Source organism: Camellia sinensis, chromosome 3, assembly GCF_055761805.1.
Source record: "Camellia sinensis isolate YWXY chromosome 3, ASM5576180v1, whole genome shotgun sequence".
Lineage (NCBI taxonomy): Eukaryota > Viridiplantae > Streptophyta > Magnoliopsida > Ericales > Theaceae > Camellia > Camellia sinensis.
The window spans coordinates 115,402,470-115,417,648 of NC_138963.1; positions in this window are offsets into that span (position 1 = coordinate 115,402,470).

Here is a 15,179-nt window from a genome sequence, read left to right on the forward strand (position 1 = left end):
GGAGGAGATAGAGCAGTACGTTTGGGGCTTCTTGATGTTCCTCCTTGGTACCATCTTGTTTGTGAGCAGGTGGAACACCGTGGGTTTGTACTTATTGAGCGCCCTCATGACCTTACCCCGAGTACGATTTTATGACTGGGGTGGAGCTGGGCTCGCCTCACTCTATAGCTATATGAGTTCCACTTCCCGTATGATTGTAGAGCAGGTCGAAGGTTACTGGAGAGCCTGGGAGGTATGTACCACACCTTTCTGCTTTTGCACTTTCTGTTGACACATTGTGCTTTCTGCTTTGCACCTTATGTTTGATATCTGTTGACACTTTGTGCTTTCAGCTTTGCACTTTCTGTTTTTTATCTATTGACACTTTATACTTTCTGCTCTGCGCTTTCTATTTTATATCTGTTCACACATTGTGCTTTCTGCTTTGCACTTTCTATTTTATATCCGTTGACACTTTGTGCTTTCTGCTTTGCACTTTTCTTGCAGTTTTGGGTTTATGTTTATTTCCCGGCACTGGTTCCAGAGCTAGTAGATGAGATCCCTCCCATTGTGCCGTACTCGCGACGATATGACAGCCGGTGTTAGCACTCGAGCCGCGATGATATGACATTCACCTTCTACCGCCGATACTTTGATACAGTGGTTGCCGATGAGGTAATCCAAAACTCACTGTCATTTTTGCTTTACTACTGTTTTGATTCATACTTTGACAACTGACGACAACTAACAATCTGTACATTCTCTATTTGCAGATCATGTGGCAGCCTTAGGCGACGATGCCAGCCGGAGTGAGGAACCAGTATGTCGGGGCTTTGGCCACGTCTCGATTCCAGATTTTGTTGAAGAGTCCACTCTGCCGGGCTTGGTTCATAGGTGAGCGCTTCATACAGTAAACTCTGGGCTCACCCATCCCAGTCGTTCCTATGCCACCCTTAGCATCCATGAGGACAGCCGATAGCCTCCTAGCTGGGGCTATTATTCAGTTTGTGGTGGGACTGGATGTTGACTATTTCAAAGCGGAGGGCAATTATGCGACTTTCATCCAGACTTATCTTATGCCCCCTTTGACGGGCGTTCGCGCGGGCGATGCAGCAGGTGCTCCCTTAGCGGGTGAGGTTGCTCAGGAGACCGAGGCCAATATTAGGGGGGACCCTCCTGTGATACCCCTGTTTCGTAATATGTTAATTGGTCCTTAATATGAGTATGATTATGTGTTTAGTATGATTTTGTGTGCCATTATGTAAAAATATGCGGCTTTGAACTTCTATCTGTTCACCGTAGGAATATCTGTTTAAATAATCTGCTTTGGAAATTAAATTGAGGGCCTTACCGGCCACAGAACTCAGAATTGATTTCGCCATTGTGATTGGCATAATTTTTAGAGCCTACGGTGAAATTTAATTGAAAAATTGATTCGGACCAGATTAAGCTGAGTCAAGTGATGAATTGGTGCCCAATTATTTTATTTTTATTATATTGACTTAGTGGGATTTGTTGTGTTTTAGCATTACACCTCATTCCTCTCCCTTAGATGATTTAGGTTGATCAAACTCTAAGAAAAGAAAAGAGAGGGCCGGCTGTTTGAGAGAGAGGGAGAGAATTTGGGTGATTTTGGCTCAAGATTTGGGGGACTTCAAGATTAAGCCCAAGATTTTGTTATAGTTTGGAAGATTGAGCTCTTGGGTAAGTAAACTCATGGATTTTTGTTTGCAAATTTGTAAATTCAAGTGTGGTTAATGGCCAAGAACATGAGTTAGCTTGATTATAAGGAAATTGAGTTGTTTGTGTTCAATTGAAGGTCAATGAAGACATGCATGTATATAGTTGTTGTGGAAATGCATAATCTAGCATGTATTGAGTTAAACATGGAAATAAAGGTGTTAAATCTTACATGCAAGCATGTTTTTGTTGAGCTCCATGAGAATGAACACCATTTGCATTATTTGGAATGGAAATGAAGTCAAGATTAGCATGCATGTTTGAATAATTAAAGATAGGAGCTTTGAATGCATGAATGTGTATGATAGAATTGAGCTTGAATTAAATTGAGCCATGCATGTATTTGATTTATGAAATTGGGCTCCATGAAGATGTGTTTTGGTGTTTATACCATGTTAGTACAAGTATATGTGAAATTGGAGCCATTAAGAGCATGAAATGATGGTTTGAATGTTGAAGGGAGCTCAAGAACTCAATCTGGAAAACTCAGATTTTTGATGTCCGCTCGAGCGGGGTGATTGCCGCTCGAGCGGGAAAATCGTGCTCCCAGCACTTTTGTAGAATTGGATTTCCGCTCAAGCGAGATATCTCACGCTCGAGCGGGGAGTTTTGCAGATAGGCCTTCCGCTCGAGCTCTCTATTCCACGCTCGAGCATATTTTTCATGCAACCAGTACTTTTGCAGGCCTTAAGGGTCCGCTCGAGCGGGTAAGTTGACGCTCGAGCGAGGACCCTGCTCTCTGAAATTTTGTATGCTCGTTCTGTGTTTTGTTTTCCGTTCTCTTTCACTTGTAAGCGCTCTTAGGCATATGTTAAGCATTGTAAATGAGTTAATGAGATAAGAATAAAGCCTAGAGAGGAATATGTGAATCAAAGAACGGATTGAACTGTTAGTGACCCTTTTGTGTTCATGAAATGTGTAGGGTCAAGCTCCAGGTCAATTCCACAAGCCGATCACTGTGAGTAATATCGATATTTGAATGATTGTGAATGTCCAATTATTATTCCCTTATAAGCTTTATGAGTTGCTAATTGGGATTGTGGACCAAAGGTCGTTTCGATAAACATAAATGGACCTAAGGTCGTTTTGAAACGAATATATGGGCCGAAGGCCGTATTGACACGAATGTATGGGCCGAAGGCCGTTTTGACGTAAGCGGATGGACCGAAGGTCGTTTTGACAGAAATGAATGGACCGACGGTCATTTCGATAGAAACGAATGGGCCGAAGGCCGTTTTGACATAAATGATTGGGCCGAAGGCCGTTTTGACCTGAATGATTGGGCCGAAGGCCGTTTTGACATGAATGATTGGGCCGAAGGCCGTTTTGACATGAATGATTGGGCCGAAGGCCGTTTTGACATAAACGAATGGACCGAAGGCCGTTTTGACTAGACATGAATGAATGGGCCAGAGGCCAATTTGACACGAAAGTGTAAATAGGCCTAAAGGCCAGTTTGATGTGAAAGTTTGAAAAGGCTGAAGGCCAGTTTGACACGGGTAATAGTTTGACAATGAAACGAATGAATTGGGCCCGAGGCCGTATGATGTGTTTGGGACCTCGGTTACTTAACTTACATGTGTCTATGTATGTATATACTAGTTAAAATGTAAATTGGGCCCAAGGTCGTTTGATGTATATTGTTCCAATGTATATTCTTTATTTGATATTATTCACTGGGCTATCGCTCACGCTCATTCATGTATTTGTAGGTGAGCCCAGAGAAGTCCGAACCCAGCCCCAGCGAAGTCTATATGGAACAACAGAGGTTTTGGGGAAGGTCAGCCCTTGTGTCTCACGCACGAGACCCGCCTTCGCCTTTTTGCCATTTTGTTCTATGTTGTCGTGTTGGCGAAGTTTTTGTATATGTCTGCTTATAGTATTGTGGGTTCACTTAGTTTTGGATGGTCCTGTCCGTACAGAACCCATGTCACTATGTTTCAGTTGTGAGTTATTAACATACATAGGTATGGTTTATTTTGATGTGCCATGTAAGCACAACTCTATGGACAAAGTTTGAAATTTGGCTTCCCTTTTGGCCCCCTTTACTCTGATGTGTTAAGTCTGTTTTGGTTTGAGGCCGTAGGTAATCTTAGGATTACTAGCCGGTTACGTCCTTAACCCATGGGGGCGGGTTCGGGTCGTGACACCTCCCATTGTGAAGGTTGCTTGCTCGCCTACGATTCCCACTGTGTTTACATGTTGGCGGCCGACCGGGTCAGCCTATCAGATTTCGATAGAGCCACACGAGGCAAGGCATGTGTATGTTAGAGCTCGTGGCGCATCTCAGGTATGGAACACACTTTACAGCTTGTAACTGAACTCTCCCTTTCTAGATATTAATTACCCCAGATACTGATCATTCAAATGCACTTATAGGCACCGACTAAGTATACAGAGGGCCTGCTCCAGCTGGTTGTTTCTTTGATTGACATGGTGCAGAGGAGAGAGACATTGCTTGATCTCCACGGTATCCAGGTATTTTTTCTATTTTCCACATACATTTCACTGCTATCTCACTTTATTGTGCACCACACTATCACATTCCCACTGGTACATTGATACATATACCGTAACATTCACACCACTCCACACTACACTGATTCACTACATTGGCACACTGTACTCATACTGTACCTTTTGCACTTATTCCGTATACATACACTGTATCTAATATGTCGACAATTGTTTTCCAGATCCCATCTGTATTGAGGACACCAGTAGTAGTAGTACCAGCAACACCTCCTTCGGCAACAAGGAAGAAAGGTAAATAGGCCCTAGCACATGGGGGAGTTAAGTGCCGAGGGTGAGGCAGAGGCAGGGGTGTTCAGAGCTAGAGTAGCGAGTCCAAGCTCATATTGAACGTGGATGATACCGGAGCCAGTGACTTTGAGGAGGCAGTGAGCTGACCCTCTAAGTTTGAGGGTGGAGGCGATGATGCTGGCTTAGGGTCAAGGGGCGGAGATGACGCCGAGGTTGGCTTTGAGGCAGGGAGCAAAGATGATGAGACTGGCTCTAGCTCAGAATCGAATTCTGATAGCGGTGCTGATGGAGACAGTGCCCCTAAGTCCCTTCTGAAAAAGAGGACGAAGCAAGCCTCTCGAGTTGAGATGACTGGTGTCAATTTTTGTAATTTTTTGCTTAGTTTCTTTTATTTTAGTAGTTCAACACATGTATAGGTTCAAATAGGGTTTTACTTTTGCTTTTGAAAACTTGTACTCTCTTTTGTAAAAACTATAATTGGGGGAAAATCCTGCAGTTTTATGAAAAGAGTTATTGTTTTTGCGCATCATGAGCCCACATTTGCAAAATGAAAATGGAGTTAAATTTGAAACAAAAAATAAAAACTTGTATTGGCATGATGTTCTTAATCGGGTAATGAGTCGACCAACGACCAAAAATACAAAGTACAACTCGATAAACAAAGAAAAAACAACTTCAACACATATATGCACACTTGCTAAAACCAAAAGACTCAAAACAAGACCTCAAAACACAAAGACCAAGACAAAACCAGACTGCCAAAATTGCCAAGCCCACAAATAGACGGCATGCCAGAAAAAGTGCACAACTGGCCACTAAAAGTGGGCGGCTGGCCACTTGTGATGGATCCACCAGATAGCTAACAGTAGACTCATAGCCTTATCTTCTACAAAAGGTCTTTCTTTGTGATTTCTTCACTAGAACCTCATTTTTGCTGTTGTTTCTTCTAGAAATGGAGATATTCCTTACCGATAAGCTCACGGATTGGATAGCCACTTTAGACGGCACAAAAAAGGTAAATTTCTAAGGTTTCAGCATAAATGTGCTTTTTCTATTAAGCCATACACCACTCTGTTTTCTGTTCCTCCATGTTGCAGCCCGATGCTGGGACCCAATTATGTATGTGTTTCACTTCGGAACACAAGAAATGTGCCCGACTCTTGAAGAATTTTGAGCATTGCTGGAAACCCGGTGTGATGAAGAAATCATGCCTCAACCCCGTTTTGGCTACGCCCAGGCTTTGGGACAAATGTGTGGGCTGACTTTGCATGAAGCTCAATCATTGGCCCATGACGGAGAGCAAGATATACCCAACTTGATTCATCAGTTTTCTGACATTGGTGATAGAGGCGACCCTCTCCGGAGAGGTTTTCGGCAGCATGCCCTCTGTTTATGTATGCTTAAGCATTTCTTTCTTGCCCTTAGTTACAGCGGAGCCAGAATTCGGTTGATCGAAGTGGCCCAATGTCTGAAAGAAGGTAAGAGTTGTATCGTTATGACGCTGGTCGAGACCCTGATGGGCTTAGATGCTTTTCATTAGTGAGAGACCACCAGATTTGCGGGGAGTCCACTACTTCTTCAAGTATTCTTTCCCACCCTTTCTGATATATGCCTCGCACATCACTCGGCACTTATGCTCTATTTTCTCTTAAAGCCCTTTCTTTACTTGTCTCTCCACACACATCTCTTTATTCTTTAATCTCTCTTATTTTCCATCCCTTCCAAAGTATGGCTCACGGATAAACTAAAAGTGGTGGACCCTAGCCCTTAGTATTCAGCTCGAGCTTATTTCTTCCGCTAGCGACTAATGGACTTTCCTAATGAGGGATGGTGGTGCAACTGGATGTGCAGTAGGTCTGCAGCTGACATAGCTTGGCATTGTCCCTGGCTCAATCTAACTGAGATGAGTTATAGCATGACTTGGCAGCCGAGCATACAGTTGATTGGCCTTACGCACTGCATGTTCTACTTTCCCTTCCAGCCCAGACGTTAGTTCGAGCATGATCAGACCCGTCCAGACGAGGAGGTAGAATACCTGGCTTCCTTCTCGATTCGTGCTTCACACCTGGCTTGGTACCTTGTTGCCTGGAGAAGGAGAGAGCTTCTAGCCCCTGCCTCTAGTTTCAGTTATGCCTTTTCTGGGAAATGCTGGGCTTGGCTCGAGGATGAGACACAAGTCGAGCCCACTTTGGCTACAGAAGCCTCCGCAAGCACGAGCAGAGGACACATGAGCACCTGACTCGCCTATGTCCCTAGTGTATTACTTTGACCTTTCTTTTCAAGTTTTATGATGTAAAAGCAACTTTGATTTATATCAAAGAGCTGGAAAATGTACTTGTGTTGAAATCAATGGAATTAAGGTTGTGAACACTAAAAATTTTCCTTTTGGTCCCAAAAATGGTCCAAGTTGTAAAAGGTAAAATTTTGAACAAAATCAACTTTTATTAAAACTTTTCAAAACCATTTTCAAAAATAATCACTACCTGACACGCACAAAATCAATCCTCAAGATATACAATCTTGAATCAAACGATCATAACTGCCTCTAATTGCATACCACAACATTCTTCTTTGCAACCGGCTTTTCTATCCAAAAAGATTACAACCAAACTAACAGATGATGAACAAAGATCACCTGATCAAACAAATGGACAGGACAGTTGAGTTGGAGATAGTTATGGCCAAACTTCATGATGAAGTTTCCTACGTATCCCAAAGGTGGGAATCAGGCCTTACTGTAGACACCCTATTTTTGACGGCCCTTACGACTTGGACGTCATTGCTTGCACACCCAATGATAAGTGTATGTGCTTGTCAAATGCTTGAAGTCCTCAACGAAATGCCACAGCTTTGAGCCTTTCAAACCCTACACCCCTGTTGCCATGTTTTTGGACCAAAACCTTGGATTTTCAAGCTTGCAACCTCTGGTGGCCTACCGGCCACTTCTATGGGTTGTCGGCCACTGCTCTTGGTTGCCAGCCACTGATGTGGCCTATCGGCCACCATTAGTAACATGCCAGCCACCAATGTGTTTTGCAAATATTTTGAGCTGAGGTATCTTTGAACCTTGTTAAAGCTCTTGCGGGTGTGTTTTTCTTGTTTTATTGTTTAGAAGTCATCTCCTCTTCAAGAGGTATAAAGCTTTGCCTCTTTACTTGTTGTATCTACTCTTTTTCTTACTATTTTCCAACTATTTTTGAGTTATAAAAACTCTGTATTTTTGGGCTGAAACTTGGGTTTTAAGGCCAATAAAGGTTGAGGGGTGATTCACCATTCTTTACACCTTGCTCTCAAGGCCTTTACCCTTGTGTTTCCCAACCTTACACAATCTTTTTTTGAGCTTTTAAACATTGATTTTCAGAGTTATTTCAGTGGTTACAATCATGATTTGAAGTCTAAAATTGGAGGGGTTAGCGTCCCCTCCTTGAGTTTTGCTTACTAGCTTGCATAGCACCATGTTATAGTTTACTATTTTAGCCATTTTTGTCTCGATTCCAACACTTCTTTTGCATGTTTTAAGACCATTTTGGGACTATTTTTAGTTGTTTATTGCATTTGAGCCTTGTATTGCATGCATATGTGTAATAGTCCTCATAGGATTGGTGGTTTAGGCCTTAGCCACCATCCTATTTGAGTTTATAGCATTTATTTCTGGCTTTATATACTTGTGATCACATTTAATTACCTCTGTAACCTCCCTTCTTTCTTAGCTTTTGCTTTACTTTGAAAGTGGTTTCAAATTATTTGTTTATTTAGGTATGAGATTGAGGTGTCATGCTTAATGGTTTAATCCTTTTGGGGGTTCCTTACCAACGGTATGATGTCTCTTTCATGTCCAAAACAACACTTGCTTTGAGCCCTCTTTCCATTTGAAGACTTAAACTCACTTGTGGACTTAATTGATTAAAGAATTGAAAGGTAATTAAAATGAAGTAATAAAATTGGTTACTGAAAATGTGTAAGATAATAATTTGGTTTGGGTTCAATCGGACGTTAATTGAACCCTTCAGTCTTGAGTCATTTCATACTCATTAGTGATGAAAATGGTTCCAGATTCATTGTCAACTACTTCCCAAGATCTTTCATGATAGAGAGGTGGTTTTGACAATCTTGCTTTATTGCATTCATTGAATTAGCACACTTGATTCATAAGCCATCATGTGAAGCCCCTGAAAAATGTATTCACTTTAAAGACCCTAATGTTGAATTATTTTCTTAAAACCCCTCAATTCCTTGAATTATTTCAAATCTTGTCGGTTAACATTTTATTTTTATTTTTATCGAAACAAGAACATCCTAGCCTGATTAGGTTCCATAGCCTAATTTAGTTTAATTCTACATAAGTAAGGTTCCAATACATGAATTTAACTCCAAGCCCTTATTTAATTATTTAAAATTAAAATTTACCTCAAAAACTAGTACATGTACCCTTATACTATAAGTACCATCAATCAATTGAAATCTACATATATATATATATATATATACATTGAGGAATGTGCCCCTAGTACCTAAATTGATTAAAAAAAATAGCCCCATCACCCTTCCCAATGGCCGACCACCCTAGGGAGAAGTGAGAAGCCAATTTTCAAGATTTATGATCATGGTATTCTAGAAAACCCAAAACCTAGTACCCTAAACCTAGGACGTTGTTTCCAATACTAGTTTCATTTCAACTAGGAATCAACTAGATGTTGCCTAATCCTATGATTAAGCTCCCTAATCACTCCTATCCCATTAGACTCCAAGCAAATCCTAACATTTCCATCCATTTCCAACTAGTGGGCTTTTATGTCCTTTTACACCAAAAATTGCCTATAAATACCATCATCCCCTAGCTTGGCAAGCACAAACAACACACTCACACACACACATTCGGCTAGAAGAGAGGAAGGAGAGCAAGTGAGGAGTCTTGAGAGGAAGGAGAGCAAGAGAGAAGTCTTGAGAGGAAGAAGAGAGCCATCTTGTTCAAAGCTTAGCAAGTAAGCCACAACACAACCTTCTTTTTCATTTTCCTTTTTCAAATACATGTTCTTAAGGGTTCTAAATAATGTTTTCAAATGTGTTATTGATGAGTTACTTGTGTTAAAAATGCTAAGAGTTGAGCATTGATTCTACCTCTCTTGTATTTTCCCCCATTTCGGCACAAAACCATCTTTTTTCATACCAATCTCTCAAACTTTCCAAAGGCACACTTCCAAGAAAATTTTCTGAGTTTAATGTATGTTAGTTAGCATGTTTTCATCACAAAATAAACGAAAATTTTCCCTTAGTGGACCCCTTTTCTCATAAATCTTCTTGTTTTGGGCATTGTACCTTAGAATCTGTTTTCGCAGCCCACTTTCAAAAATTCTAGAAAAATGTATAAAATTATTCTGGACCTCTATTTTATTTCAAAATATTCCTTAAGGAGTTAGCTTTCAACTAAAATTGGTTTCATAGAAAAACAGTGAGCGGTTTGCAAGAAAATCAAATTTTCGTAACGATCGACAAATCTGGACAGTGCTAGAATGTTTTCTAAATAACTTAAAATCTAGAAAATCTATCCCATTTCCAAAATATTTTCTAGAAACTAGATCAAATTCTCTACGAACTATAGGAAGGACGAGTCCGGTGAAAAACCTAAAATAGTCCTTTCATTCTAATCCTTATGTGATATTGAATTTGGAAAATTTTGTTGTGTTTGATGTCTTACGCCCTTGTGTTCATGAAAATGTTTATTAGCTTATGACCATATCTTGGCATGATATTGTATGTGTTATGGTTATGTTCTTCATCTTCTTCATTTTCTTGATGCATGCTTGTGTGGATATTATTTTCTTGTTAAGTTGTCTAACTTTGATGTAAAACATTTAACACAACGGAAAACTTAATTGGGATGGTATTGGGTTTTCGATCACTTGAGTAATGAAAAGATGTATGGATTGTTGGGATGCATTCCCTATTTGGAAGTTTAAGTCTTGCGCAAGTGGTTTTCGGAACCCTTGAACGGAGCGGTTGTATTCGGACCCTAGGTGGTTTGGTGTGAGGAGGGATTCGGGCAAGGCCCTATTTTACCGTCTCTTTTGAGGCCCTGCGGTTGGCGCCACGTGGTACATAATCGTTGGCAGGCATCCGAGGTTAGTTCTGCAACAAAGCAGCAAAAGAAGGGGCATACCGAATAATCCGCGTCCGATTCTTGTGGTTGGGAGGACGAAATCTCTTTGGGGAATTTCTAGTTTACTAACATCTAACTTAACCCTTTATTTATTTGAGTATCATGCTTTACTACTTCAAGTTATAATTGTGATTGTGTATTGGACTGGGGAAAAAGAGACGGGGTGTGTGTGTGTTTACTGGGCATTCGAAGCTCACGGCGTATCATGCCAGGTGACGAAGAGGAACTTATAGCTGGAGACAACGAGCCTGAAACCTTTGAAGACTTTTGGCTATCTTAGGAAAGTTAGAAATTTCTTTTTGTTATTTTGTAAGACTCATGTGAAGATTTAAACTTTCTTTTGGGATGTAATATAACGGAACAAGCTTTTGAATTAAGTATGTTCGTGGTTGTTATGTATTTATATTATACGTATATGTATGAACCTTATCGTTGCTTATGAGACCTTGTGTCAATACCTTTTAAGATCTGTCAAAAGGGTAGTGCGCTGCCTAAGAAAGCTGGACTTAGAAGGGAGGCTAATTTGACTCCTCTGGTGATCTGGGATCTTACTTGGTTATTGACCATAGGACTCATTAGTGACTCTTCCTTGATGTAACCAATAGGGTAGAATCGGGGCATCACAACTTGGTATCAGAGCCTCGGTTCAACCCTTAACCCTCGCAACCCTATATGCGACTCTAGAAGCCCTTGCCCCTTTATCTTATTCTATTCTATCACGCTATTATATTTAAAGAAGATTAACTAATAAAAATCTTTTCCACCTTAGGATGTCATCGGGGGACTACCCAGGACGCGGCGTCAGTCTCGACTCGTGGGGTACTTTCCGTATGCAAGGAAGGAGGGCCATGTCTGTTACCCCCTACTTTTGCCGTCGACACTGTACAAGTGCCGCCAAGGAAATGATCAGAACCGAGATACGTAAGGTGGAGACGGAGTACTCCCGCTATATGAGGGAGCAGAAGAGGTCCCTGGTGCGGCGCTGCCTACAATTTTTGAGCCGGGCAGCGAAGAAGGCGATCCGAATGGAGCAAGACGATCAGAGGATGGACTCCTTGATACACCAAGCTTTGACCACCAGAGCATACCACCGACCACCGACCATCGACTTCGGCTGAAAGTCACGCAACTTGTTATCAGGGGCCAGGGAACAATCAACCAATGAATACGGAGCAGCCACCAGAACAGCAAGGAGCAAACCCAGCCTACCCTATAGAGGTGTCATCTGAACACAATCCCCCCTCACCAATGTACACCCCCCGCTCTCCGGACCAAGCCACTGACTCCGTTGATGAAGACCCAGAAAAAGACTTTGATTGGTCGGGAAACGAGAACTAATTCGAGGGATAGTGAAACTAGACTTTTGTAAGATCCACTGATGGGGATCCTTAGAATAAGATAGCCTGAACTTTGTAATGCGTAGATGCTCTTTGAATGTAACTCCGATATAGGAGCCCTTTTGTAATGATGCCTATTATAATATATGAATGATGTGTTATTGACTATTACTTGCTTTAGTACACCCCAAGGAAACTGAACCTTTATTTCAAATCTAAGTAGTAAGATTTTCTAAGACTGGAAACCAACTCACCACGTGCCATGAACAGAATAGTGGACACGCGAGCTAATGGCTATACCGAAACCAGCAACAATGTACGAAACCGTCCCAGAAATCAACACGGACCCGTCCCCGCAGAGGCTGACATCCCCAATAACCTAGGTCATCAAATTTTGGAGGAACTAGGGCAATTAAGGAACAATCGACAGAATGAGAGGACTCGACTCTTTTCTGAGTTTCGAAAGCAGAGGCCCCCAAAGTTCACAGGTGTACCGGACCCATAGATAGCTGAAAATTGGCTTCGGCAGATAGAGAAAATGCTAGACACCATGGGCATAACTGAGGCCGCTGATAGAATAGCTTTGGCAGTATTCGAGCTTGATGATGAGGCAGACCATTGGTGGGAGTTAATCAAGAATACTCGTGACGTAGCGAGCCTATCATGGAACCAGTTCAGGGAGCTATTCCTAAATAAATATTTCCCAAGTACGATCCGCAGAGAACGAGTCAAGGAATTCCAAACTTGGAACAAGGAAATATGACCGTGACCCAATATGCTGCAAAATTTGAAGAGTTAGCCCGTTACGCAACTAAATACGTATCAAATGATGAAGAGAAAGCAAGGATGTTCGAGTGGGGATTGGACCTTACAATCAGGGGAAGAGTTCTTTCGCAACGACTTCCCTCATATGCCGAGGTGCTGGAAACGGCATTAGAATCTGAAAAAGGAAGTAACCGACGCTAGAAAGGCCTGGAACAAGAGGAGAGGGAGTCAGAAGCCTGTTGAACCTCAAAGGAATCAGAAAGGAAACATGACCTCGAAGCCCTACCCCAGACCACAACCACAACAGCAACGACAGCAACTGCAACAACAGATCCAGAGAGGAGGCTATCAACAAAGGCCGATGGGACAAATCCAATGCTTTCATTGCCAACAATTAGGGCACAAAAAGAGCGAATGCCCCCAACCCCTCCATCTGGATACCAAGGAGGAGGTTCCGGAACAAATGCCCAGACATTAGGTGGACAGAAGCCTTGGACAAATAAGACAGGATCTACCAGGCAGCAGCACCAGAAGAGTGGGGGAACTCAGAATGCCAAGACCAGTGGCAACCAGAAGGCAACCGGCAGAATCTTTGCCTTGCAAAAGGAAGAAGCGGACCCGTCTGTAATTGAGGGTAATTTAGTACTATACAATTCTTGGGTGCATGTTTTATTTGATACTGGTGCATCATATTCTTTTATATCCTCTGATTGTGCTAAGTCATTAGAACTTGTATGTGAACCTTTAGAAACTGCCTTAAGTGTAATGTCACCTATGGGAGGATGCGTTCGGGTAGGATTGATCTGTAAGGACTGTAAGATAGGAATGTTGGACCTACGCTTAATTTGCAACCTTCGTGTCATGGAAATGTCAGACTTTGATATCATTCTGGGCATGGACTGGTTGTCTGCCCACCGAGTGGTGATTGACTGTCGTTAGAGAAAGGCGGTAGCTCACACGCAAGATGGAACACGTTTCCAGTTTAAGGGGGATAGACAAGACCCCATGGCTTCAACGAAACATCGGACGCAGTGGCATGATCAACTTGCGGGTAGGATAGCAAGTCTGATTCTAAATGAGGAGGGCCAAGGAGAAATAGAACTTCCACGCGTAGTATGCGAATATGCAGATGTATTTCCTACGGAATTACTGAGATTGCCACCAACCCAGGAAGTAGACTTTAGCATCGAGCTGCAACCTGGAACTACCCCAATATCCATGGCCCCGTATCGTATGGCACCAGCAGAACTACAAGAATTGAAGACACAACTACAGGAATTGCTCGAGAGAGGATTCATTAGGCCAAGTACTTCGCCATGGGGAGCACCCATGTTGTTTGCTAAAAAGAAGGATAGGTCGTTGAGGCTATGCATCAATTATCGTCAACTCAATCGAAAAGCCGATACCCACTCCCAAGGATTGATGACCTTTTTGACCAACTTAGAGGCTCAAGGTGCTATTCAAAGATCGATCTCAGGTCAGGTTACCATCAACTACGAGTGAAGGAGGAGGATATACCAAAAACTTCCTTTCGTACTAGATATGGCCACTATGAGTTTGTAGTAATGCCCTTCAGACTAACCAATGCACCGGCAGTATTCATGAGCCTAATGAATAAGATCTTTAGACCATACCTTGACCAGTTTGTAGTAGTGTTCATTGATGACATCTTGGTATATTCAAGGTCTGAAGAAGAGCATGAGCAACATTTAAAGACTGTCCTTCAAGTTCTTCGGGATAATCGGTTATATGCCAAGGAGAGTAAATGTGAGTTCTGGTTGAATGAAGTAAAATTCTTAGGGCATGTAGTATCAGAGAATGGGATTGTGGTGGATCCAACCAAGGTGGAGGCAGTATTAGATTGGAGACAACCAAAAACTGTGTCAGCAATCCGCAGCTTCTTAGGATTGGCCGGTTATTACCGGAGGTTCATCCACGATTTCTCCAAACTAGCTAAACCAGTGACTCGTTTGACGCAAAAATGAGTAAAGTATGAGTGGGACGAAGCTTGCGAAAAATCCTTCCAAGAGCTAAAGAAGAGGTTAACTAGTGCGCCAATCTTGACCATCCCAGAACGAGAAGAGGGGTACACTGTGTATTGTGATGCGTCTAAAGAAGGGTTAGGTTGTGTGCTCATGCAAAATGGAAAGGTAGTCGCGTATGGATCCAGGCAGTTAAAACCTCATGAGCGCAACTACCCCACACATGACTTGGAGTTAGCAGCCGTAGTGTTTGCCCTAAAGCAATGGCAACATTACCTGTATGGGGAACAATTTGAGATTTTCACAGATCACAAGAGTCTGAAGTATCTATTTACATAGAAGGACCTTAACTTGAGACAGAGACGATGGATGAAGTATCTTGAAGATTTCCAGTTCACTCTCTCATATCACCCCGGTAAAGCCAATGTAGTAGCAGATGCTCTAAATCGCAAGAGC